Source organism: Leopardus geoffroyi, chromosome A1 (genome assembly GCF_018350155.1).
Source record: "Leopardus geoffroyi isolate Oge1 chromosome A1, O.geoffroyi_Oge1_pat1.0, whole genome shotgun sequence".
In the NCBI taxonomy this organism is placed as follows: domain Eukaryota; kingdom Metazoa; phylum Chordata; class Mammalia; order Carnivora; family Felidae; genus Leopardus; species Leopardus geoffroyi.
Genome location: NC_059326.1, coordinates 108,114,825 through 108,139,836, shown reverse-complemented (window position 1 = coordinate 108,139,836; position 25,012 = coordinate 108,114,825). Strand labels below are relative to the sequence as shown.

Below are 25,012 nucleotides of genomic sequence, written 5' to 3'. Positions count from 1 at the left end.
CACAGAATGAGTAAGTCAAAGAAATAAAAGGCATAGCATAAAGAATAGAGCCAACAATACTGTAGAAGCATCATACGGTGACAGATGGTGGCTACACCTGCGGTGAGTACACCATAACATACAGAAACGGTGAATCACTTTCTGTATATGCAAAACTAGTATAAATGTTGTGTGTCGACTGTACTCAAATTTTTTAAAAAACTTAGAAAAAGAATATATCCAGAGAAGAGAAAGCTGAATGGTGAAGAATCTGAAAAATATGTCATGTAAGAGTTAAGGGAACTAGAGATTTATCACAGCTTTCAAATACGTGTAGGCCAGAGCATACATCATGCGAAAGAGGAAGCATTACTGTGGGTTATCAAAAGAGGATGGAACCAAAGCCACTATGTAGAAGTTTCAAAATGGCAATTTTTGGTTTAAAAAGAAGAACCATACAGGGGCGCTTGAGTGGCTCAGTCAGTTAAGCATCCGACTTCGGCTCAGCTCAGGTCATGATCTTGCGGTTTGTGAGTTCGAGCCCCATGTCAGGCTCTGTGCTGACAGCTCAGAGCCTGCAGCCTGCTTTGGATTCTGTGTCTCCCCCTCTCTCTGCCCCTACCCTGCTCATGCTCTGTCTCTCAATAATAAACATTTTTTAAAAATTAAATTAAAATAAAAATTAAAAAAAAGAACCATATAAAGTATAACTGTCCTTCTAAAGACAATGGGTTGGCTAGAAAAATGGTGAATTCATACTTGTCCAAGTTAAAAAAAAAAAAAAAGAAAAAGAAAAAAGAACACTAAAAATAGTTCTACACTTGAGAGAATGTCAGATTAAATAATATTGACAGACCCAATCAATTATAACATTCTAGGACGCCTGAACTTCTAAAATATTTTAAATAGGACCAGGTGGCAGCTGAATTAAAGCAAATTACCCTAGCCTACACTGTTAAGAAACAATGCCCTAAGACCTAAGATTTAACTGCCTGTTTCACAAAGAAATCAGAGGAATCACTCATTGTTTAAAAAAAAAAAAAAAAAAAAGCTGAATACTTTTCTTATATTAATGAAGGTTTCAGAGAAAAAAAAATAAAGCATTTTCAGTAAGACTACATGGAGGGAGAGTTTCCTTTTTTTTTTATTTGACCCTATGTCGGGGGAAAAAAATCTAGATAACAATTGGTCAGTTTATTCCCACAGAATGCTTATTTCTCCAAGAATAAAAAGATATAGGGGTATAGCTCAAGGGCAGAACATCTGATTGTAAAGGATAAAAAATAACAAGAAGGCTTATTTAGGATGTAATCACTTTTAAAAAGATTTTGTAGACTAACAAATATTTGGCTTCTGATTTATACCTGATGAACAGAGAAAGGCAAAAAAAAAACTTTTAAAGTTTTCCTAATGTTTTGTAGAATTATGATGGCCAAGGTACAAAAGAAAAATTGAGAAGAATGGGGCTAACTAAAGGCTATGTGCTCTCTGCTGCCATATTTGATTTTATCTTTAGATGAAACTGATCTGGAAACAGGCCATTTTTGCATGGGTGAGAACAAAAGTGAAAAAAAACATGTATTTATCTTCATGGTAAGACTTTATTAAAAAGCAAAAAAACTGTCCAAATTAGGAACTCATTGTCAGCTCTATTTACAACCTCCACACTTTTATTTTACAACACTGAGAAAAAAAATACTCTATTTTCATTAAAACATTACTTTTAATAAACAGGCTGCATTCTTAAGTTTGATTTTATTCAGAGATGGAATCTTTCCTCCTTATAGGAAACACTTTCCTATTAAAATTAATATTACAAATATTACGAGTCTTTAAAAATAAACTAAATTTGTAAAACATTATTTATCTTTCCATACAACTTTCCAAAACACTTTTGTATATATGAAAGGCTATACCAGGAAAGCAACAAGCCTCCATTTTGGGTTGACTTGGGTCCATTTTCCCCTATTATACCCCACAAAATACATACTGAAGTCCTAACCCCAATAACTCTGAATATGACCTTATTTGGAAACAGGACTATTACAGATGGAATTAGTTAAAATGAAGTCATACTGTAGTAGGGTGGGTCCCGAAACCACTATGATCAGTGTCCTTAAAAGATGCCAGCCAGGTGAAGACACAAACAGGGAGAATGCCATACAATAAGGAAGGCAGAGACTGGAGTCACACAGCTGCAAGCCTAAGAATGCCAAAGAATGCTGATAAACCACCAGAAGCTAGGAAGAGACAAGGAAGGATTCCCGTACAGGTTTCAGGGAGTGTAGTCCTGATGACACCTTAATTTTGGATTTCTAGCTTCCAGAACCATGAGACAGCAAATTTCAGTTGATGTTATCTTACTGTGGCAGCCGTAGGAAACAAATACAGCTTTCACTTATTTGATTAGAAAAGTGAAAAATCATCACATCATGTGAATCTAAATGTTACCATCATGATCACTGCAATCCATTACCCAATGAAAACAGAACGTTGGCCTTGCTTTGGAACTGTGACTGTCAACAACAAGGTCTCCAGCTAACAGAACTGAGTCCATGTTTCTATTAACTGTAGATTTTTTATTCACTATCTAGGCTAGACTCATACAAAGGCCATTAGGTGTTATAAATATGTGTGTTTTCCATCACTCTCTAACTGGGCACTCTTCACGTTCATACTTTACATCTTATTTATTTACTCATTTTGACTTAGTATATATATAAAGTAAATGGGAAGTGTACTTTTTTTAATGAACTCGACGTTTTTCATTTTTTTTAACATTTTTTAATTTTAAATCCAGTAAAGTTAACGTACAGTGTTACAACATTAGTTTCATGTGTACAATACAGTGATTTCACAATTCCCTACACTGTTCAGGGCTCAGCATGAAAACTGTCCTCTTAATTTCCATCACTGATTTCATACATCCCCCTCCACCAAGTTTCCTCTGATAACCATCAGTTTGGTCTCTGTAGTCAAGGGTCTTTTTGTTTTTGTTTTTTGGTTTGCCTCGTTTGTTTTTCTTAAATTCTACATGAGTGAAATCATATGGTATTTGTCTTTGACTGACTTGTTCCACTTAGCATTATACTCTCTAGATCTACCCATGTCAATGCAAATGACAAGATTTCATTCTTTTTTGTGGCTGAATAATATTCCATTGTGTCTATATACCACATCTCCTTTATCCATTCATCTGTTGATGGACACTCAGGTGGGATTTGTACTATTTCAACCTCTCCTATCTATCAATCACCCTGTTCTCCACTCCCAAGACAAGCACTATTAACATTTTCTTATGTATCTTTCCAATGATATTTTATGCATTTATAAAATTATATGTGTGTATATATAATTTTTGTGGTAGACATAATGGTAACATATTCCATTTATCATTTCATATCTAATTTTTATTCTTGTACCTTAGGAGAGGATTCTGTATAGGCAGGACTTCTATTTTTATTTGCTGTACAGCATTCCACTATATAAATGTATCATACCTGACCAATCCTCTGTAGATGAATATTTAGAGTGCTGCCAATGTTTACCTTTATCATAAACGATACTGTAACAACTGTCCTTTTATTGTCTTTTTGTTGAGCCCTTTCTTTGCCATCCTGTTTATGACTGCAATCTCCTCTTCCTTACCTTGACAGTCCCCACCTTGCTCCAATGCTTTATTTCTCCCCAGAGCACTTGAAGTTACCTGGCATTCTATGTATTTTACTCATTCATTGCCCGTCTTCACCAACTAGAAAGGAGGCTCTAAGAAGACACAGATTTTTTTCTCTTTAGTTTGCAACTGAACTCCTGCTACCTGAGTGCCTACAACACAGCTAGTGCTCAGTAAGTATTTATTGAATAACTCAATTTTTTACTTACTCCCACAAAAGAAAAACCTACATAACTAAAAGGTACAACATATATTCCCTTCACAAAAAAAAAAGTTTGAGAAAGAGAGTGTGTGTGTGCACGCACAAGAGCAGGGGGAAGAGCAGAAAGAGAAGGAGAGACAGAATCCCAAGCAACCTCTGCACTGCCCCACTGCCCCCAACGCGGGGCTCAATCTCACGAACTGTGAGATTCTAACCTGAGCCAAAATCAAGAGTCAGATGCCTGACTTAGCCACTCAGGCACCCCAACATATCTTACATTTAAGGCAAAATAAACCATAGTTTCCAAACTGATAATTGCCCTTTAATAATTGCCCTGTATTAATGTGCTATATTATGGCAAACAAGATTATGACATTTTAATTTGATCCAGATTTGATACACTCTGTGAACCCAGGAATGTCTCCATTTATTTCAGCTTATTTGCCCAAGGATAATGCTTCCTGATTTTACTGAATATTACTCAATTAAAGGATGAGTCTCTGCATCTTAGTATGGAGTGGCCCTCCTGCACTGACACTATCATTAACATGCAATTTCTTCTACCAGCTGTGCATTTTCAATCCCAAGAGTGACTCAGTGTGGTATTATTTCTGGTAAATGCAGAGGGTGCTGAAATCACAACTTATTTTCAGAAAGTCAATACGTTTTTAATTTATACCAACTGCCTTCTAAGGTCTTCAGATGTGGTAAACTGCATCATTCTCTTGCAGAGCACTCAGTATGCATTTCAGTCAGGCCCTGGCACACTCTGGCCTAAAAGTGGTCACTGACAAATTACTCACTGGGAGAGAAGGGAGGATATACTTTATAAGAAAATAAAGAAATATAAGTTCTCACTCATTTTTATATTAAAACTTAACAAATCTATATAATAAACTGTAAAAAGAACTCTATGTTCAACAATTCAATACTCAAAATTAACAAGTATATATACTATTATTCAGTATGAAGATCTCCATCATAAACCAGATTAGTAATCAATACAGACTTGCTGAGCTAAAATTTTTTTTTTTTACTTTACCATGGGGAGAAAGTTATATACATTCAGGAGAAACCGTACTTGGACTAGTAATAATGGGGTATAATATTTTCTTGTGATTTTCACAGCAGCAGTGAGCCATAGGTCCCATCAGCCATGCTATCTGGGGGTAAATGACAGATATACTTACAACCATTCTGTTTTTCACTTAGAGCATTCAATATATTACATGACACATTCCACAGTTTATTATAAAACAGGGTTTGTGTTAGAGCTTTTTGCCCAACTGTAGGCTAATGCAAGCATTCTGATCACATTTAAGGTAAGGCAGGCTAAGCGATGATGTTTTTGGTATGTTAGGTGTATTAAATGCCTTTTAGACTCTGGATACTTTAAACTTACGATATAACCCCATCCAAAGAAGTCAAGGAAGATCTGTACTTTCTTCCAAAAGAACACAACAGACTGGTTCCCTAACAACTTCAATTCCACCCACTCCTGTGTATGTACAACCCTGTCTGTTACCAAGAGGCAAATAACCCCCAAACTTAGCAAAGGAATCATTAGGAAGGTTCATGGGTACTGAGTCATGTTTGTTACAACAGCATTTTGAAGGGTTTCTCTAAGCTTAAAAGAGAAAATATATTAAATCTGCAAGAAAACTTACATGTAAACAAGAATCTTGACCTTTTACATTTATTTTTAAAACTTTATTTCTGAAACAGATAAGAATCTGTATTTTTAAAAAAGTTATGGCCATAAAACAGTAATTTTAAAATTTACTTTTTTAATAAGTATAGTAGTCTTCCCCCTTATTCCTGATTTGTTACCCACCAGCAACCTCATGATCCTCCTCATGAAGCATGGTCAGAAGGTCAAGAGTAACCTAAGGTTACATCACAAGACCTGTATCAGTCACCTCAGTTCATCTCACCATGGAGGTATTTTTTCATCTCACAACATCACAAGAAGAAGGATGAGTGCAGTACAGTAACACATATTAAGAGGGGAGCCTAGCCAGCTCAGTCAGAAGAGCCTGTGACTCTTGATCTTGAGCCCCACGTTGGGTATACGGATTACTTAAATAAACAAGAGAGAGAGAGTGAGCAGGGGAGGGGCAGAGAGAGGAGGACAGAGGATCTGAAGTGGGCCCCACACTGAGAGCAGTGAGCCTGACGTGGCGCTCGAACCCACCAACTGAGAGATCGTGACCCAAGCTGAAGACAGACTCTCAATCAAATGAGCCACCGAGCGTCAGAAGATGGTACTGATTTTCAAGTCTCCAGGGCACCAAAGGCATAACTGGGAAAGTCTCAGGTCAGCAAAACAAGAAATAGTGAAAGAAACTCATGGTCAAGATTCCTTGCCTAATCAGTCTATGTTAGTATTACAATTTGCAAGTGAAAGTAGTCATGCAGTGGTTGTTCAGTGCAGGTGTTACCATTTCTATTAGCATTGAAAAAGTCAGGCCACTTTGACAAGAAAACAAACACAGCCTGGCTGGTTTGACAGTGAGGACTAATATGTTATATAGCAATATTTTCCATTAAAGTAAGTAAGAAGAACCCACAGGGTCAAGATGTTTGGCAGCATATTCTTTAAAAACATAGGCAACATACAATACTCCAGAAATTACATCTTTGACAATTTGGTAAACTTAAGTTTTAAGGTCAGTTCTAAAATATATGAGGAAGTACAAAAGCTCTCAAAAAACTTTTAGGGTCAACATACACAAAAAAGTTTAAAGGTAACAACTTGCAGAGTATAACAGTACTGTAGAACTAACTAGAATAGCAACAGAACACTATCAGCTCTTTAAAAATAAATTTGGAAAGTAACTGAGAGGAAAAAATGCTTATACCAAAACCTAATCTCATGCTCCTTGCAAGCAGTCAACAGGGATTCCTAAAGCAGAATTAGGTTTCCAGGTCAACTTAATACTTTCTCTTGCAAAGAATAGATGCCATGCTCTCAAATACTTAATAGTGAAGAACCTAAGTCATAGCATTTGACAGGTATTTAGCAAAAGGCTATTTAATGACATGTTCACCATACCGAAACTACTCAACAGTTTGGTATCTCACAAAATATGGTAGGTATAAATACTTTCTGATAGAAAAGCATACTAACTTGTAATACTCTCAAAATTTTATGAGCAAATAAAAATTTCTTTAAAAATTCAGTATCAAAAAAGTTTACATGTTTTCATTCTAAATTATAAGAAGAAAAGCTATTTTTACTATCTGACACGTTCTTTTTACAGATTACCACACCTTCTCCTTGTTAACAAACAACTGAGGTAGCATAAATGATTTTTAAAAAGATGTTTAGGGGTGCCTGGGCAGCTTAGTCGGCTGAGCATCCGACCTTGGCTCAGGTCACAATCTCATGGCCTGCAAGTTCAAGCAGCCCTGCGTTGGGCTCTGTGCTGACAGCTTGGAGCCTGGAGCCTCCTTCGAATTCTGTGTCTCCCTCTCTCTCTGCCCCTCCCCTGCTAGCTCTCTCTCAAAAATAAATTAACATTAAAAAAAGAAAAAACTTAAAAAGATGTTTAAATTACACATTAACTCAATCCTATGAAAAACCAGCAGTGAGGAGTAAACATGAGATTTTACAATTATTTTTTTTTTTTAATTTTTTTTTTAACGTTTATTTATTTTTGAGACAGAGAGAGACACAGCATGAACGGGGGAGGGGCAGAGAGAGAGGGAGACAGAATTGGAAGCAGGCTCCAGGCTCTCAGCCATCGGCCCAGAGCCCAACGCGGGGCTCGAACCTGCGGACCGCGAGATCGCGACCTGAGCGAAGTCGGACGCTTAACCAACTGAGCCACCCAGGCGCCCCTACAATTATATTCTTTGAAAATATTTCACCTACTCAACCCAGAGGTAAACACTATAAAAGTTTTTACAAACACTAGTTTATTTCCAATTGGAAATATTAGAATTGACATGCTGTTTTATGAAATTAACAGAAAAGCAATGGCTCACATTACAGGAAAAGAAAATTTTCTGAATAAATCAAGTCTAAGTTGTATTTTTTCATCCCACCACCTTCAAAATACACTACACATAAAGCCTTGTCACCTAACAAATATGAAAGCTTGTGCTGAATGTTACATAGGTTATTCAAGTAGTGCTTGGCATTCATTCTTTCCTACCACTCCTTCTATATACCTTACTGAACCTCAGGCACAGGAAAGCTAAAAGAAAATAAAACCAGAAAACTAAATTTCCCAGATTTCACCTAACAGCATTTGGAATCAGGTTCTACCAGTAAAGCCTCATTGTGAGACCTGGAAAGCAAAAGTGAAGTAAAGAAAATTTGGAAGCTATCCTTCTAATGTTAATTTAAGTGGTAAACAATGACACAACAGAATCAATGATGAGAAACAGTTACAGTAACTTTACTCACCAAATGCAAGGATATCAAGAAGCAGTCACATCACAGATTCAGCATTCCTTTGATGGGTCCCTGGTTTTATCTTCCTGACCTTTCAGCTATGGCTTTATGTTCTTAAAAATATAATCCAGTGATGGTCCTCTGACTCCGACTCTTCGAAACCAACCAATGATTTTTTTTTAAGTATCAAATTCTCTGTATAAAATAACTTTCCACCTGAGAATCCTAAAATACTGTTTGTATCTTGCTAAGAATGCTCACAGATATAAGTTTAAACTGTGCATTGGCTGTATTTATTCTCCCTCTCCCCAACGTAGAAGTCAAATACATAAGAATTAGTGTTATTCTGTACTACAATTATGAAGTAAAAATTTGAGGTGAAAATGAAGAATTAAAAGTTCTCTTAGCAGTAGTATGAAACGACTATGACAATTAGAGCAACATAAGAGCAACATTTAATGAAACCAATATTGCACTGTTAACTAAAATTTAAATTAAAAAAAGAAAAAAAAATAATAACACTGAATTATCTTTTCTTGGCTAAATAGATTTATCAGTAATATACAAAGCTATAGCTATGGTAATTTTTTTAATTTTCTTTTTTAACATTTATTCATTTTTGAAAGGCAGAGAGAGACAAAGCGCCAATGGTTGAGGGGCAGAGAGAGAGGGAGACACAGAAACAGAAGCAGGCTCCAGGCTCTGAGTTGTCAGCACAGAGGCCAACGTGGGGCTCAAACCCTCAGACAGCGAGATCATGACCTGAGCCGAAGTCGGCCACTTAACTGACTGAGCCACCCAGGCACCCAGCTATGTTCATTTTTTAAAAACGTTCTTGGGGCGCCTGGGTGGCTCAGTCAGCTGAGCGTCTGACTTCAGCTCAGGTCATGATCTCACATTCTGCGAGTTCGAGCCCTGCTTCAGGCTCTGTGTTTTGACAGCTCAGAGTCTGGAGCCTGCTTCGGATTCTGTGTCTCCCTCTCTCTCGCCCCCCCCCCCCACATTCTCTCTCTCTCTCCCTCTCAAAAATAAATAAATATTAAAAAATTTTATATTAAAAGCATTTCTTTCACTCTGATTATCAAAGAAATATATGCTGGGGTGCCTGGGTGGCTCAGTCAGTTAAGCACCCAATTCCTGGTTTCAGCTCAGGTCATGATCTCAAGGTTGGTGGGATCGAGCTCCACGTTGATTGATCTTTGCACTGACAGCACAGTGTGCTGGGGATTCTCTCTCTCCTCTCTCTGGCCCCCTCTGACTCGCTGTCTCTCAAAATAAATAAACATTAAATTTTTTTTAAAGAAGTATGTGCTTATTGCGAATTGTATGGAAAATACAGAAACGTTTAAAAATTTTGATAATCCCCATCCCCCACTACTACATGCACTGATTAACAAGTATACATGTACAACTTAATATCTTAGTTTAGCACATGGGCAATCATTTTCCCTTGAAACACTCCATAATTGTTAATGGATGGTACAGGCAGATGTGCCTAATGTAACCATTCCCCTTCATTGAAAATATAAGTAATTTTCAATTGTTCTTTCATATAAATAATGCTTCGCTGAATATTTCCGGATAGAAAGCTTTTTTTTTTCTTTCAGAGTTTATTTTTAAGTAACCTCTACACCCAACATGGGGCCCAAACTTATGACCCTGAGATCAGGAGTTGTAGGCTCCAGTGACTGAACCAGCCAGGTGCCACAGAAAGCTTCTTTTAAGGATAAACAAAAAATGTTATATATCCATAAAATATTATTCAGCTATAAAAAGAAATGGTGCAGTCTAGTAATTCCTCAAAATGTTAAACATAAAGTTACCCTATGACGCAGTAATTCTGCTCCATACCTATGATAAATTAAAACATACATCTACATAAAGTTGCATATGAATATTCATAGCAGTATTCATAATAGCCAAAATGTGGGAACAACTCAAATATCTATTAACTGATGAATAAATAATATGTGGTATATCCATACAACTTATATTCACCCATAACAAAGAATCAAGTGCTGACACATGCTACAACACTGAAGAACCTTGAAACATCTGCTAAGTGGAAAAGCCACTCACAAAAACACACAATACTGTATGGTCCCATTTATATAAAATGTCCAAAGGAGGCAAAACCAGAGAGACAAAGAACAGATTACCAGTTGCCAAGAGCTGCAAGAAATGGAGGAATGGGGAATGACTGCTAATTCTTTTCGGAGATGATGAAAATATTCTAAAATTAGATAGTGCTGATGGTTGTGCAACACTAACTTATACATACTTTAAAAGGTGAATCATGATATTTGAATTACAATCCTGACACCAATTCCTAGGTACAAAACACACCAACACCAAGCTATTCTCCAACACCAACTGGGTGTCCTATAACTCAACTCAATTCTAACACTATACCCAGAGACAGCATTAGATCCCATAGGCTAAGGGGCTCATTCCTACAAGACTGCCCCGCCCTTCAGAAACCAATCATTAGTCCAGACTGTCATCTGTGCTTCTGAAGGTCCCAGGACACCCTCCTCAGGTGTAATTAATATGCTACAACAGCTCACACAAGTCTAAAAAACATTTTAGTTAGGAGATTACCAGTTTATTATGAAAGGATATATATAATTCTGGAACAGTCAAATGGAAGACATGAACAGGGATAGGAAAAGGGCATATAGCTTCCATAATCTGAGTATATCACTCCTCCCAGCACCTTGAGGTGTTCACCAACCAAGAAGTTATCTTAACTTCATCCTTCGTGGTTTTATGAAGAGGCTTTATTACACAGTCATGACTGATTAAATCACTGGCCATTGGTGACTAAGCCTGCAGCCCCTGGCCCTCTCTAGGTCAGAGTGGTGGGTTCTCCTGGCAATCAGCTGCCATCCTTTAGTGCTTCCAAAAAGTTACCTCATTAATGTTACAAAAGACACCTTTAAGGCTCTCTTCACTTAATAAATCCCAAGGGGATGGGAGGGAGAGGAGGGTGGGTGATGGGTATTGAGGAGGGCACCTTTTGGGATGAGCACTGGGTGTTGTATGGAAACCAATTTGACAATAAATGTCATATATTGAAAAATAAATAAATAAATAAATAAATAAATCCCAAGGGTTTTAGGAGTTCTGCACCAAAAACAGGGAAGACCCAAAAGATTATTTATTGTAAATAACATCACATAAATTACCTCAAGAAAGGTGCCATTAAAAAAAAAAGAAAACAACCTCCTCCCTCAAGAAAGGATGAGGATTATTTCCTTAGGATATAGTCTCAGAGACAAAAATACTACTCTTTTATATATTCCAAACTGCTTATGAAACAAACAAACAACGTTCTACACTCCCTCCAGCAATGTATTTGGTACCTGTTTCACTGTATTCAGGTCAATTGGAACCATTTCTTAAATCTTAAATCTGGTAAAAGAAACTTATAAAACACATTTTCCCATATTTTAGTCATTTTTTTCCTTTGCAAAGGGTCAGTTCTCAGCCTTTAAAATAGACATCTTTATGCACACAATTGTTACACTATACACAAATGCTTCAATTTCTCAAGAAACAAAGAAATTAGTTATTAACCATTTTGGTCAACAATAATGAACTTGTCCTAACTCTGTTCTACTTTGGCTTTAACTTTAAAACTTTCCTTGAAGTCAAAATACTTTTTAAAAACAGTCACAGGAAGCACTCTCCTCCTTAAATAAGCAGATTAAAAGGACACTACACTGAATCCACCTGGGTTACACGAATTTCCAGTTTCCTGACTGCAATTCACTTTTAAATGAAATGTCCAACTGACTCCAGAGATGTTTTAAAATAGGGGTGCCTGGGTAGCTCAGTTGGTTGAGCATCCAACTCTTATTTCAGCTCTGGTCATGTTCTCACAATTGACGGGTTGAGTCCCACATTGGGTTATGCACTAATAGCATGGAGCCTGCTTGGGACTCTTTCTCCCACTCTCTATGCCCCTCCCCAACTTGTGTGTGTGTGCTCTCTCTCAAAAATTAAAATAAAAATACACCTAAAAAAATAATAATAATATAAAGTAGCAGAAATGAAATATTTATTAACTTTCTATAAGCCAAGTACTTAATATGTACCTCATTTAATTCTATCGAACCTATTACCCTCACTTAATAAAAAAAGAAAATTAAAGTCACCAAGACTGAGGGCTGACCATGCAGCAAATATGTGGCAAAGTTATGGATCAAACTAAGGTGTGCTTGGGGCACCTGGGTGGCTTAGTCGGGTTAAGTGTCTGCCTCTATTTTGGCTCAGGTCATGATCTCAAAGTTCATGGGTTAAAGCCCTGCATCAGGCTTCGTGCTGACAGTGTGAGGCCCGCTTGGGATTCTCTCTCTCCCTCTTGCTCTGCCCATCGTTGGCAGAGCAAAAAGGTTCAACAAAAAGAACCCTAAGATGTGCCTAATTCCAAAGTCCATATTCTTTCTGCCACTTTACAATGCTTCCCAAGTCACTGACTCTGGAAATGAGACAAGATTTTCACCACCAGTACTGCCATTTAATATGTGACTAATTTGAGCTTTAGTGTGTATCATTTTTAGAAAAACAAGGTATTTATTCACAAATACAAAAATGGGAGACTACAAATTCACTATGAGATGGAAATCTAAAACAATACCTATTTCTTAAACAGTAAAATGTACAGAATTCTATATAATCATAAATTTGTATCAAGATTCACTGAACCTTCCAGCATTTACAAACTTGTGATCACTGATTGAAAAACATTTTTTGAGGCACTGACTGCCAGTCTCCACTTCAGACAACAAACACATCATTTCTCAGTAGAAAAGGCCACATCAAGCACAATGCCTTTTATTCTTCTTTACCACATGAGAAATGTCTTCAGGATTATATGCACCAACCAGGAAGTAGCACTACAAGTTAAGAGAAATGGCTACTTAGCTTACTTAAGAAGAAAGGGTACAGGAGCTTGTGAGCAAGCACTAATACAACAAAGAAAAAGACAAAATCAAAAACAATAAAAATAAGGTAAGAAACCAGCTTTCTATTCTACCAAAGGTAATGAATACAGCTGTGATAAAGAAAAAGTCATTTAAACCATACAACTCTTAAAGGACTGTTTATGAGCTTTAAAAACTACTTTTAGTCCCGAGCAACTACTTGGTAAGATTAGGACTGATTTCCAAAGCATGAAATATGCCAATACATATTACAAGGATGTGCACATTCATGAAACAAAAATCAACACGAACGTTAATACAAGAATTCTTACACTTAAAACCTTTTTCCAAGCACTCCTTCACTCCTCATTCTGACATATGAAAAAGGGTAGCAACAGGCACCTGGCTAGCTCAGTGGGAAGAGCATGCAGACTCTCGATCTTGGGGTTGTGGGTTCTACCCCCCTGTTTGGTATAGAGATTACTAAAAATAAATGAATTTTAAAAAATAAAATAAAAGAGGTCGAAGTATCTAGTGAAATTGTCTTGGATAGATGAAAGCCTTTAATAAAACATATTTTTCTTCTAAAATTATTTTAATATTAAGACATTGGGAGGACTTGGGACAGACCAAAAAACAATCTTTATATACAGCCCCGAATTTTTTACCCTAGGGCTATTATTAAAATAAGTCCACTGTACACAGAATCATGTACTGTTTTCCTTAGCTGGTACAACACAATCAAGCTATTGTGCAATGGTAAAAGAGCTCTTAAGAAAAAATTACTGCTGAAGTAATTTTTGAGTCGAGGTGACTTACCACATTTTACTCTCCATAAACACCATTGTTTTTAATCACAACTTTACTTACAGCTTTACCCACTGTCAAACAAAATTTTCACTTTTCAATGAGATCCTTTCAAACTAAAGTAATAAAAGTAATGCCTTTATGATCACAGTATTTGCTAAATTGTTTACTAAGTGAAAAAACATTTGCTAATCAATTTGCCTAAAAGGACATTCAACAAAACATTACCAGTGGTGATCTTACTGTGACAGAATTATGGACGTGTGGGTTTTTTAACATATATATATATACTCTGATTCTCTGCATCAAATATAAGTTATTTTTTTAGTGCTTGTGCATAAGAGACAGATCCTGAGTTAAATGATAAGAAATATAGGTGCCATATTTTAATTCATTATCACCAATGAAAATCCACTTATTAACGTAAAGGCAAATGTCGCTCAAAAACCGTCAGTAGGTCGACAAAGTTCAATTTTTAAATGAAACTCGTCAGGAAAATTTTAAATAAATTTCCTAAGATAGGTGCCTATAAGAAACTAACCTTATGGTGGGGGGGAGGGGAAACGGTGAGATGAGGGAGGAAAACAGTTTGGAACATCCAGGTGATCAGAGGAAAAGACAAAAGACAAAGACTACTGAAACCTGAGAAACAGGAAAACATCATTTTGTTGATTTAAAGATTCACAGAAGAAATCAGAGTAGCAAGAAGTAAATTATCAGAGACAGCAGGCAAGCACTTAGAGGATAATAGGCAAAAGGTGAACACAAAAAGGCGGGGGGGGGGGGGGGGGTAACGAACAAAACACAAAACACTGAACTCAGATGTATTTATGTCAATCTTTCTGAAAAGCAAATTTTAAAATAAAAGTTACCTACTAATTTATGACTCAAATTGAATCGGCTCAGTTCTTCACCAGAAAAAGAACACCTTACAATGAACATAGCAACTCAGTAGCAAAAACAAAAACACCTTCAGAGGCATCTCAAGGTCTTATGTGCCTGGAACTAGTTAAAATTAAGTATGCAGTTAAACAACTGATAAACAGACATACAAATAGTTTTTACACATTAAAAGAATCTACGAATCATCGTCAGATGTTAAGGGAATATAATTTTGAAGAACAAAAAACTTACAGCTCTGAGGTAAACCCATGACTGAACTGACTTCCTGACTACAATGAAGAAATTATCTTTAAGCCGAAATAAGTAACTCAACTAGTTTAAACCACAAGACATTGTCAATATTCAAGCATTTTTATTCATAAAAACAATTTCATATAGTTCTACCCAGTGGTCTGCTGATAAATATTTAACAACCACTTCTCTGGAAAAAAGGTCCTGATTTGTACCTTTTGCAGACTACCATGTTGTAGAGTCCACAGCCAGTTTCGAGCTGCCACCATGTCATCACTGAACACGGAGCTGGAGAGATGCACAAGATCAGCTCACCAGCTCCAACACACCATTAGTTTTTCCTAATACTCTCATCTAAGCATCATCAGCACAGTTCGTAAATTTTCTCATCCTTTCCTTAAATCAGGCTTTTACCTGAATAATTCTGTTTCCTACTTCCCTACATTAGAAGGAATACATTTTTGACACTTTAAGATATCAGTGCACTGAAATCCATTCACAATAAAGAATAGATGAGGCTGGTACCTCATTTTTTTTTTTTTTTTTAATTTTTTTTTTTTTCAACGTTCATCCACCTTTGGGACAGAGAGAGACAGAGCATGAACGGGGGAGGGTCAGAGAGAGGGAGACACAGAATCGGAAGCAGGCTCCAGGCTCCGAGCTGCCAGCACAGAGCCCGACGCGGGGCTCGAACTCACGGACCGCGAGATCGTGACCTGGCCGAAGTCAGACGCCCAACCGACTGCGCCACCCAGGCAGCCCTTTTTTTTTTTTTTTTTTTTTAATTTTTTTTTTTTCTCATTTTATTCATTCAATACTTTTTTACTAAACACTTATCTAGTGCCTGAGCACTTTGACAGCAAGGAACAAGAAAAAGGAGCTCCTTGCTCTCATAAAGTTATAATCGATTTTAGGACACAATAAAAAAATTAAAAATATATTATCTTAAGGTCTGAAGAATGCGGTAGTGTAGAACAGTGATGGGAGGGTGTTATTTTAAACTGAGTGGTGAGGAAATGAGGTGATATTTAAGCTGAGATCTTAAAGATAAGAGGCCAGCCTTACAAAGATCTGGGAACCATCATTTCAAAAGGGCACAGGAAACAACTAGTATAAAGAAATCCCTGAGGTGCCTGGGTGGCTCAGTAGGTTAAGTTTTGGCTCAGGGCATGATCTCAAGGTTTGTTGAGTTCGAGCCCCAGGTCAGGCTCTGTGCTAATAGCTCAGAGCCTGGAGCCTGCTTCAGATTCTGTGTCTCCCTCTCCCTCCGCCCTTTCCCCACTCACACTGTCTCTTTCTGTCTCTCTCTGTCTCAAAAATAAACATTTTTAAACATTTTTTTAAAGCCCTACGCAAGAACAAGCAAGGCATGTTTGAGGAATTAATTTGTGGCTAAAGGCTTATGATAAGGAAAGGTGAGCTACTCTGAGAGGTTGTCAAATCTGTGTTATATAAACAGAATGTGAGTGAGCTTGTATTTCCTGAGTACGGTTTGTATTTTATTCTGAACAGATGGGGAAGAGTACTTTGAAAAAGCTGTTCTATGAATGAATGAATGCATACTTTAACAACCCTTTATGAGACTCGGTTCACAGCGTATTATTTATATTCACTTTTCTCAATATTATCATTTTGGTTACTTCACAATCCACCTAGAACAATATCAAGTTAAAGCAGGCCATAGTAGGCCTCCAACTATGAATACACCTAAAAATAAACTTAGAGATTTGACTACATATCGCTTCAGAAATAATGATCTTATTAATCCAAGATGGGTATTTCAAATACGAAATGCTAACATATGAATTCAGGTAGGCCAATGTCAAATTCTAATGAAGACTATGTAATCAGTCTACAAAATAGAACGGTTAAATTCAAAACTGTAGGCAAACACTTGTTAGTATGTCATCCAGAATCAACTTTACAATAAACTTTTAAAAAACTGTGTCACGTTTTATTTACTTTTTATAATGTCACAGGTTTAGTATGAAAATTTTTATATTTTAATTTCCTATTTATATGAAAGAAAATATACCAAATCTGATTTATAGATATAATTGAATAGAAGTTAAAATATCCAGCATATACACGTTTATATTACATCTGTGTATTACAACAAGTACAGATACATACCAACACATACATACCCATACCTCTTTGGCCATGAAAATTAAGTTCACATTATGGCAACATGAAAGTCCATCAGACAAGTCAATCAAGTCAAATTACTGCATATTACATAAAAATGGAGAAATGTTTAGACTGGTTTATGGAGAATAATGTACGCCTAATGCATAAAAAGTTATTCATTTAGAAACTTCTAAGTCACCTATTTTAACAATTTATTTAAAGGATTTTTTTTTAATCAACAGGAAATGAGACTTATAACTCAGAAAAAAAAGAGTTTAAAAATAAATAAATTTTAGGGGCACCTGGCTGGCTTAATCAGTGGAGCGTGTGACTCTCGGTCTCAGGGTTGTGTACTCGAGCCACACATTGGGTGTAGAGATTATTTTAAAAGATAATCTTCAAAATTAACTAATTAACTGACTTTAAAAAGATTTTTTAAAAATCTTGTCCCAGCATAATGAAATACTTAAAGTTTACATTATTGTTAACTTCCCTCACACTCCCATTTCCTACTTAAATATTAAATTGCAGCTTTAAAAATTCATTTAAATACATTCAAGTATTTTTCACTAAAGAGCACAAATATGTTTATAGATATTATTCAATAAAATTGTGCACACTAATGTAGCTAACTGCTAGCTTACCAAAGAACTACAATAAGGCTACTTACTTACAGTTCTCCCCCCTTTTTCGAGGGGGTGGTAAATAGGCAGTGCAATACCAAGAGGACAAGGCATACTCATAAATTTTTGTACAGTGAAAAGCTCTAAAACTATGAGACCTCTTTTTGACCTCTCTACAAAAAAAATTAAGAAATGCTAAGTAAATGTCAGGTAAGCCACATTCTTGATCATAGTTTTCTTTAACAAAAGGAGTTTGGTAATAGACAAGCAACTACATTTTGGCTCCCAATCTCACTTGAACCAATGTCACTGATAAAAGAAAGGCAAAATATAGCCCAACCTGAAGAACCTAGTAAGCCCATGTAAATCACCAACATTCAGAATTCAAGAAACAGCCCAAAAGAAGTATGCGGCAAGCCAAAAGTAGTTTGTCACCCTACTTCCAAATCAGGCTTTCCTTCTCTTTATTCCATTTACCTTACCCTCTCTGTTCCTTTCCTACCTCCTCTGTCCCTTACCATTTTCCTGTGTATTTTCACTTTCCATATACAAAAAGTGATTTGAACACAGTTTTTCCTCTTGTATCTAAATGTCTTTATGTAATTTTTACAGGACTTTATAGTTTTAGGTGAAAAATTTTTAGTCAAAATAGTTTTAGTTATAGAAACATACATAAAAGTTGTTATCAAAGACCTGAATAACGAGTTAAGTGGCCGCTCATTTAGCAAATGTGAATGCTCATCCAGTGCGAGTCATTATACTGAGGATCCTTTAATGAAAAGAAAGCTCTTTCCCCAAGGAAAGAGCAAAACTCTAAAGCAAAACTGTGCTTGGCAGGTTTAACAAAGTTCCAAGGAGGCCTACGTACCTGGTGTGGAGTAAACCAAGGAGAAACGAGTAGGACATGTCATTAGAGAGGCTGGAGGCACAGATTATGGAGGGCCCTGTAGGCCCTGTTGTATTCTGGCTTTTACTCTGATTAAGGAAAGCCACTGAAGGGTTTAAAGATATAAGTGAAATAATCAAACTTTCATTTCAAAAAGATCACTCTGGTTACTGTGTTCAGAAAAGCAGAGAAGCAGCAAAGAGACCAGGAAGGAGACAACTAAAATAAGACAGGCAGGAGATAATGGTGGCTTAGAGAGAGAAGCAGCAGGTGAAGATACCAAGTTATGGTTGTATTCAGACTTACAGTAGATTTTAAGATAAATACAGGACATACTTTCGTTATACATTATTTTGAATCAGAAGTGGGAGTATGAGAAAGAGGAGTCAAGAATTTCTATAAGGTTTCAGCCAGAAAAACTGAAAGAAGGAAGGAGTTATCACCTAATAAGACAAGGGAGACTGGAATAGGAATAATCATTGGGGTGGGAGAGCAAGAAGGATGAGGGGTTCAGTTTTGACTTATTAAATGTGGGATATTTACTTGGGAATGTTGACTTGGCAGTTGGGTACACATGTCTGGAGGTTAGGAAAGAGAAGCTGAAGGTAACATTTTTAGTTTGAAATATCTGATAATTCTAGCTAGAGGATAGGATGAGATTACAAACACTACATATAAATATAGAAGAGGTTTAAACATAGAGCTCTGGGATACTGCCTTATTTTTTAGAAGTTGGGGCAACAAAACAGAACCAGCAAAAGAAACTGAATATAAGGAGTAGTGTCCCAGAAACAAAAGGAAAAAAGGTTTCAAAGATAAGAAAATTATCAACCATGTCAAATGCTGCTGCTACTACAACCAAAAGGATTAAGACTGAGAAGTGACTAGGGAATGTATCAGCAAGGAGGTCATTAGGAATCTCAACAAGAGTAGAGTAAAAAAGAAAAAAACCCGAAGGTAATGGATCCAAAAGAGATAGCACTGATGACCACAAAAAACTCATACAGAAAACAGCACCTGAAGAAAAGTGTGGTGTTGAGGGAGGTTTGTTTGTTTTTTTTAAAGATGGGATATATTTCAGCATATCTCTACACCAACAGGAATGATCCAGTAAAAATGGGAAGCAGTGATGACGCAACTCATTGGCAGGCAGGAGACTGGTATGAATACAGAGGCAATGCAATGTCCTTGACAGCAGGGGATAGAACCAAGGGCAGAAGAATAGAGGCCATGGTCATAGCATAATACAAAATCCAGACAGTGTAGGTAGAGAGGCAAAACTTTTCTTCTGATTGCTTTCATTTTTAATATACAAGAAGTAATGTCATTGGCTGAAAATGAAAAGAAGTGCTGAAGTTTTCAGGAAAGATGTAAAATGGTCATTGAGGGGAAGTGGGAGAGTGATTCAACCGGGGAAATGTACTACAATTACAGAACTGTAGGCAGCATGAAGGGCCCTCCTTAGGTCTGGTCACTGGTCATGAATTTACCAGGAGACCAGGTCAGCAGTGTTGTTTTCCTCAAGCTACACTCAAGGTGACATACAGGATGGACTAGATGCAGCACTGAATTGGGGGAAGAGAGGCAAATGGCGAGAGGAGTACAGTGAAGAAGTGCTATAGGGAAATGAGGGTGTACAAAAGGTAGAAACTGTAACACGGACCATGGATTCAAAGCATGGACATGGCAGAAGGGGTACTTGTGACAGTAAAAAAAGGTGGTGGCAGCAATGGGCTATAGGTCCCAGACACAGAAGTACTGTTTAAGTGGGGATAATTTACAGAAGAAGCTGGAAAGGTACAATGTTGGGGTCCTGGTGGAATGCCTCAAACTGAGTCGTATGAAATAACCTTAATAAACTAAGGGTGGGTCTAGTTAAAAAGTTCTAGAATTACTTTAATACTAAAGCAAAACCTCTCCTTGGACATAGTGAGCCTGCAGATGAGGCCAACTGGAAGGTGAAGAGAATGTAATAGAAAAATTGTATCACAAAAATTGTAGGTAGAAGATTCCCAGACATGGAATCCCCAAAAAACCCATTTCCAGCACTTCTGAAGAAAGGGTCCACTTTGAACAACTGCCCAATTCAGAAGGCACCAAAGTCAGATCATAACGGGATGAGCCATGTTAAAATCATACCTTTCCCCCCAATCCCCTTTCCTCAATGAGCTGGACCCTGGACAGGTGAATTGGACAGCATTTTAAAAAGGTAATGGTAAAATAAGAGACACCTACCAGGACTCCTGCCCCAAAGCAGGCTTCTAGATCTCAAGAAGTTCTGAGCTAGAAAAGCTCTAAATTAAGAGTTTTAACAATGAATATTATACTGAACTGTGCCTTCTAACAACAAAATAAGACTATTACTGACAAAGGAGCACAAGAATTTTTATTATCTAAAAGTGACTAGAAAAGCTATCTGATCTTCCTAAAAGCTCATCCACAGGCAGGGAAATCCTTAATCTACAGGGACAGTTTAAAGGTATAGGGTGAGAGAGTTGTTTTCTGCGTAAACTTTATCAAATCCCATCCACTACACATAACAATTCCACAAATATCCATGGGTTCCCGCTATATGTAAGTGCAAAATATACTCAATTGCTCAATATACATAATATACTCAATGCTCAATTGCTTTATTAAGCAAAAAGTGGGAGAATATTAAGCTAAATGAAACAAAATTATTTTACTAAGTTGTTTTACTGAAAGATGCCTATAATAATTCAATCATAAAGATTCAACTGGAAATCTTAGCATGAATTTGTAACTGGGAAAGAGAGAAAATGAAAATATCAGCACTCATGGCTTAGTCATTTTCAAAGACACCTAAATTTAATATGAAATTATCTAAGGCTTTCTAAGAAAAAGGGAGGTTTGTTTTACTACAATCCATTGTGACTAAAATGCATTTGCAGGTATTTTATGGTGTCTTGATAAAGACAGCTTATTACCAAGTCTTTTGGCTTGCAGTTCAGAACTCCCTTTGGATGGGAGCCTACAACTCTTTCAGCTAAATCCTGCTCTGTTCATTATTTGTTAGTATTATAGAAATGTTCAAGTATTCTTAAGCTTTGAAGTGAGGTACGAGGACACATAAAGTTAATTATTAATACGCTAAATTCCAAGTTTCTCCACATGGTATGCAAAAAACCCAGAATAAATCCCCTCACCTAACTAGGAACTAAGGAAGGATAAGCACACATTTCACATCTTTCTTCTCCAGAATGCACAGGGAACCCATAATGTTCCCCCTCCATGACAGATCTAAAACATCACAATCATTTAATATTCAATAAAATGTTAAAATATTTCATGGGAATGGAGATTAAGAACATTGTAACAGATGAATACCAATATGCATTTCCAATTGTGAGAAAAAACTTGATACTTTCTTAATCTACACAAATTCGAGAACAGCTATAATATGCTTTTTATCAGCATCATTTTTAAAAAAATTTTTTTTTAATATTTACTTTTGAAGGACACAGAGTGTGAGTGGGGAAGGGGCAGAGAGAGAGAGGGAGAGAGAGGGAGGGAGAGAGAGGGAGGGAGAGAGAGACAGAGAGACAGAGACACAGAATCTGAAGCAGGCTCTTCAGTGCTGACAGCTCAGAGCCCAACGGGGGGCTAGAACTCACAAACCATGAGATCATGACCTGAGGTGAAGTCAGACGCTCAACCGACTGAGCCACCCCGGCGCCCCTGTCAGCATCATTCTTAATCACTATTAATTATATCTGACAAAGGAAACACTTTGTATAGCACTCTCAAGGGTCCCAAAAAAACTTTACAAATCAACAAACTTCCTACTCCCATCCTGAAATAATACACATACCCTGAGAAAGAAAGCATCAACATTTCAAATACTCCAACAATTATAAAATGGTAAGGTTCTGGAATTTATTTAGACTCAAAACACTATAAAATCCTCCCAAGTAGTAATAATACTTTGAAAACACATTATTTTTTTTAAGATATAAAAACCTAGTCATTATGGGTTATTTCTTAAAAAAAAAAAAAAATTAAAATGTCTCAATACTCTTCACTTATCTTAGCCAAAAGGCCAATAAGCGATAAAATGTCTCAATACTCTTAACTATCAGGAACTCTGATGAGGAAGTTCGTTTCCAAACAAAATACACCAAGCACTTTTTATTCAACATATCACAGCTTGCATACACTTTCAAAATATTTTTTTCCTTATTAGAGAGGGGGACAAGGGAGGGAGGGGTGGGGAGGGTGTGTGTGGGGAGAAGGCGGGGGATCTCAAGCAGGCTCCACACCCAGTGCAAAGCCCTATTGGAAGCTCAATCCCATGACTCTGGGATCCTGACCTAAGCCCAAATCAAGAGACACTCACCTGGCTGGGCCACCCAGGCACCCCTTGTTTACACTTTTTTTAAACATCACTATTAGCATCCACTGTTAGGTTTCTTATCAGCACCAGACTATCAGCAGTATATTGTCAAAGTAACTCTTCCTACTAGAAACATACATTTAAAGAAAAACTATCATAACCCTCTACAACTAAAAATTAAGGAATTACTTTCCATATTACTCCCCAGCACAGCGACAAAAAGTAGCCATAAATCTAAAAATCTGAAAGCTCTATATGAAGGTACGTATTTTTTTCCAACAATGTGCAATGTAAGGTGTTAACAAGTCAAAAGGGTCCACCTAAAATGAAATGTTATCTATAAAAAAATTATTATCCTACATTATTTTGTAATAATCTAAACTGACTTTGGAACACAACGATTTGGCCTTCTGATGAGGCCAAATAAAATAAGCACTGTTTTGGAGCACCTGAGTGGCTCAGTCAGTTAGGCACCCGACTTTGGCTCAGGTCATGATCTCACAGCTCATGGGTTAGAGCCCCGCCCCCCACCCCAAGTCCAGCTCTGTGCTGACAGCTCAGAGCCAGGAGCCTGCTTCGGATTCTGTGTCCCCCTCTCTCTCTGCCCCTCCCCTGCTCACACTCTGTCTCTGTCTCTGAAAAATAAATAAACATTAACAAAATTTTTTTACCTAAGCACTGGTTTTTTTAATCCTATGTATAAGGCAAAAAGAGGCAATGCAACCTTACATTCAGAATAAATTCAATACTACAAATAGCATTCTCTTTTTTAGTAATCAGTTTCATCACGGTCGCAATACTAGATAGAAAAGCCTAAACATGGAACCATGAATTATTACTAATAGTCCTTCCCTTTTCAGCATGATCAAGTCAATACTGCATTTATTTGCAAATGGTGGCTACAAGGTCAAATCAAACTTCTGAATAGGTGCTTTACTGAAAACATTTCTTGTAGAAAAGGAATCCACTGTTTTTCCTTGGAGATTTTTAAAAATAGAAAATGCTGTATAGCAAAGATTACTTACAGAAAACAACCACAAGTACATTACTCTTCAATACATACACTGTACCAAATTTATCCAGTGGGGAAGAAGGAGAAAATAAAAATACTAGGGTGTTAAATGTCTTCCTCCCTTCATTTTAAAATGTAGATTGCTTTTATTAAACAGACAATATGGAAATTCATTGTCTCAGCCCCATGAAGTTACTTATTAACCATTAAACAGACTGTTAGGGATCTACACTTCCTGCACTCCACCTGCCATCTTTCCCAACTTTAAGTAGGCAGCAGGGGTACAAGACAGTCCCAACTTGCAACATCGATCATGAGGAAAGAACTTCACGCTCAGGTTAAAGCCATAATTGTGGGTTCCGTTTGCTTCTAGAAACTCAGCAACCAACTCAGGTGCTAGTACATAATGGGTGCTTAATGAATACCGGTTGAATAGGGTTTGATTGGTGCAACATTAGTTTTCCTTTCCCCTTAACTTTAGAGTTCCCTCTAGATCAAAAAGCAACTTAAGACCAGGCCACCACGGTCCCCCACAAAGCCCATAAACTTCATTTATTCGTAAGGAAAGAGAATGTGGGGGGGGGGGGTCTCAAAAAAACAAAATACAATCCACTTCTTTAATTTCTTCGCTCTTTCAGAAGAAAATCAGAAATAGCACTTGTTTTTAAATAACAGAAAATGTCTACCAACTTCCCTCAAAATGAAAACTTCCACATTTCAACCATATTTTCTACACTTGTAACGTGGAAAACTGATTATCAACACTATGTATACGTTGGGTAAAAGCAAGAAACACGAATGTAAAGAAAAACTACATGTTGTCTGCCAACGGTTTTTCCTCGAGTCAAGAGGGTTGTATTCCTAAATTTTACTAGCTCTGAA

At 36.9% G+C, this 25,012-nt stretch overlaps 1 protein-coding gene and 1 pseudogene across 3 annotated transcripts in view; one reads left to right on the top strand and one right to left on the bottom strand.

Annotated features, from left to right (window-relative positions):
• Positions 1–25,012, bottom strand: part of CDC42SE2 (CDC42 small effector 2) — a 188,855-nt gene that overhangs the window by 93,889 nt on the left and 69,954 nt on the right. The window lies entirely within an intron of this gene.
• The window catches only part of LOC123579068, a 43,979-nt pseudogene that overhangs the window by 18,443 nt on the left and 524 nt on the right, over positions 1–25,012 (top strand).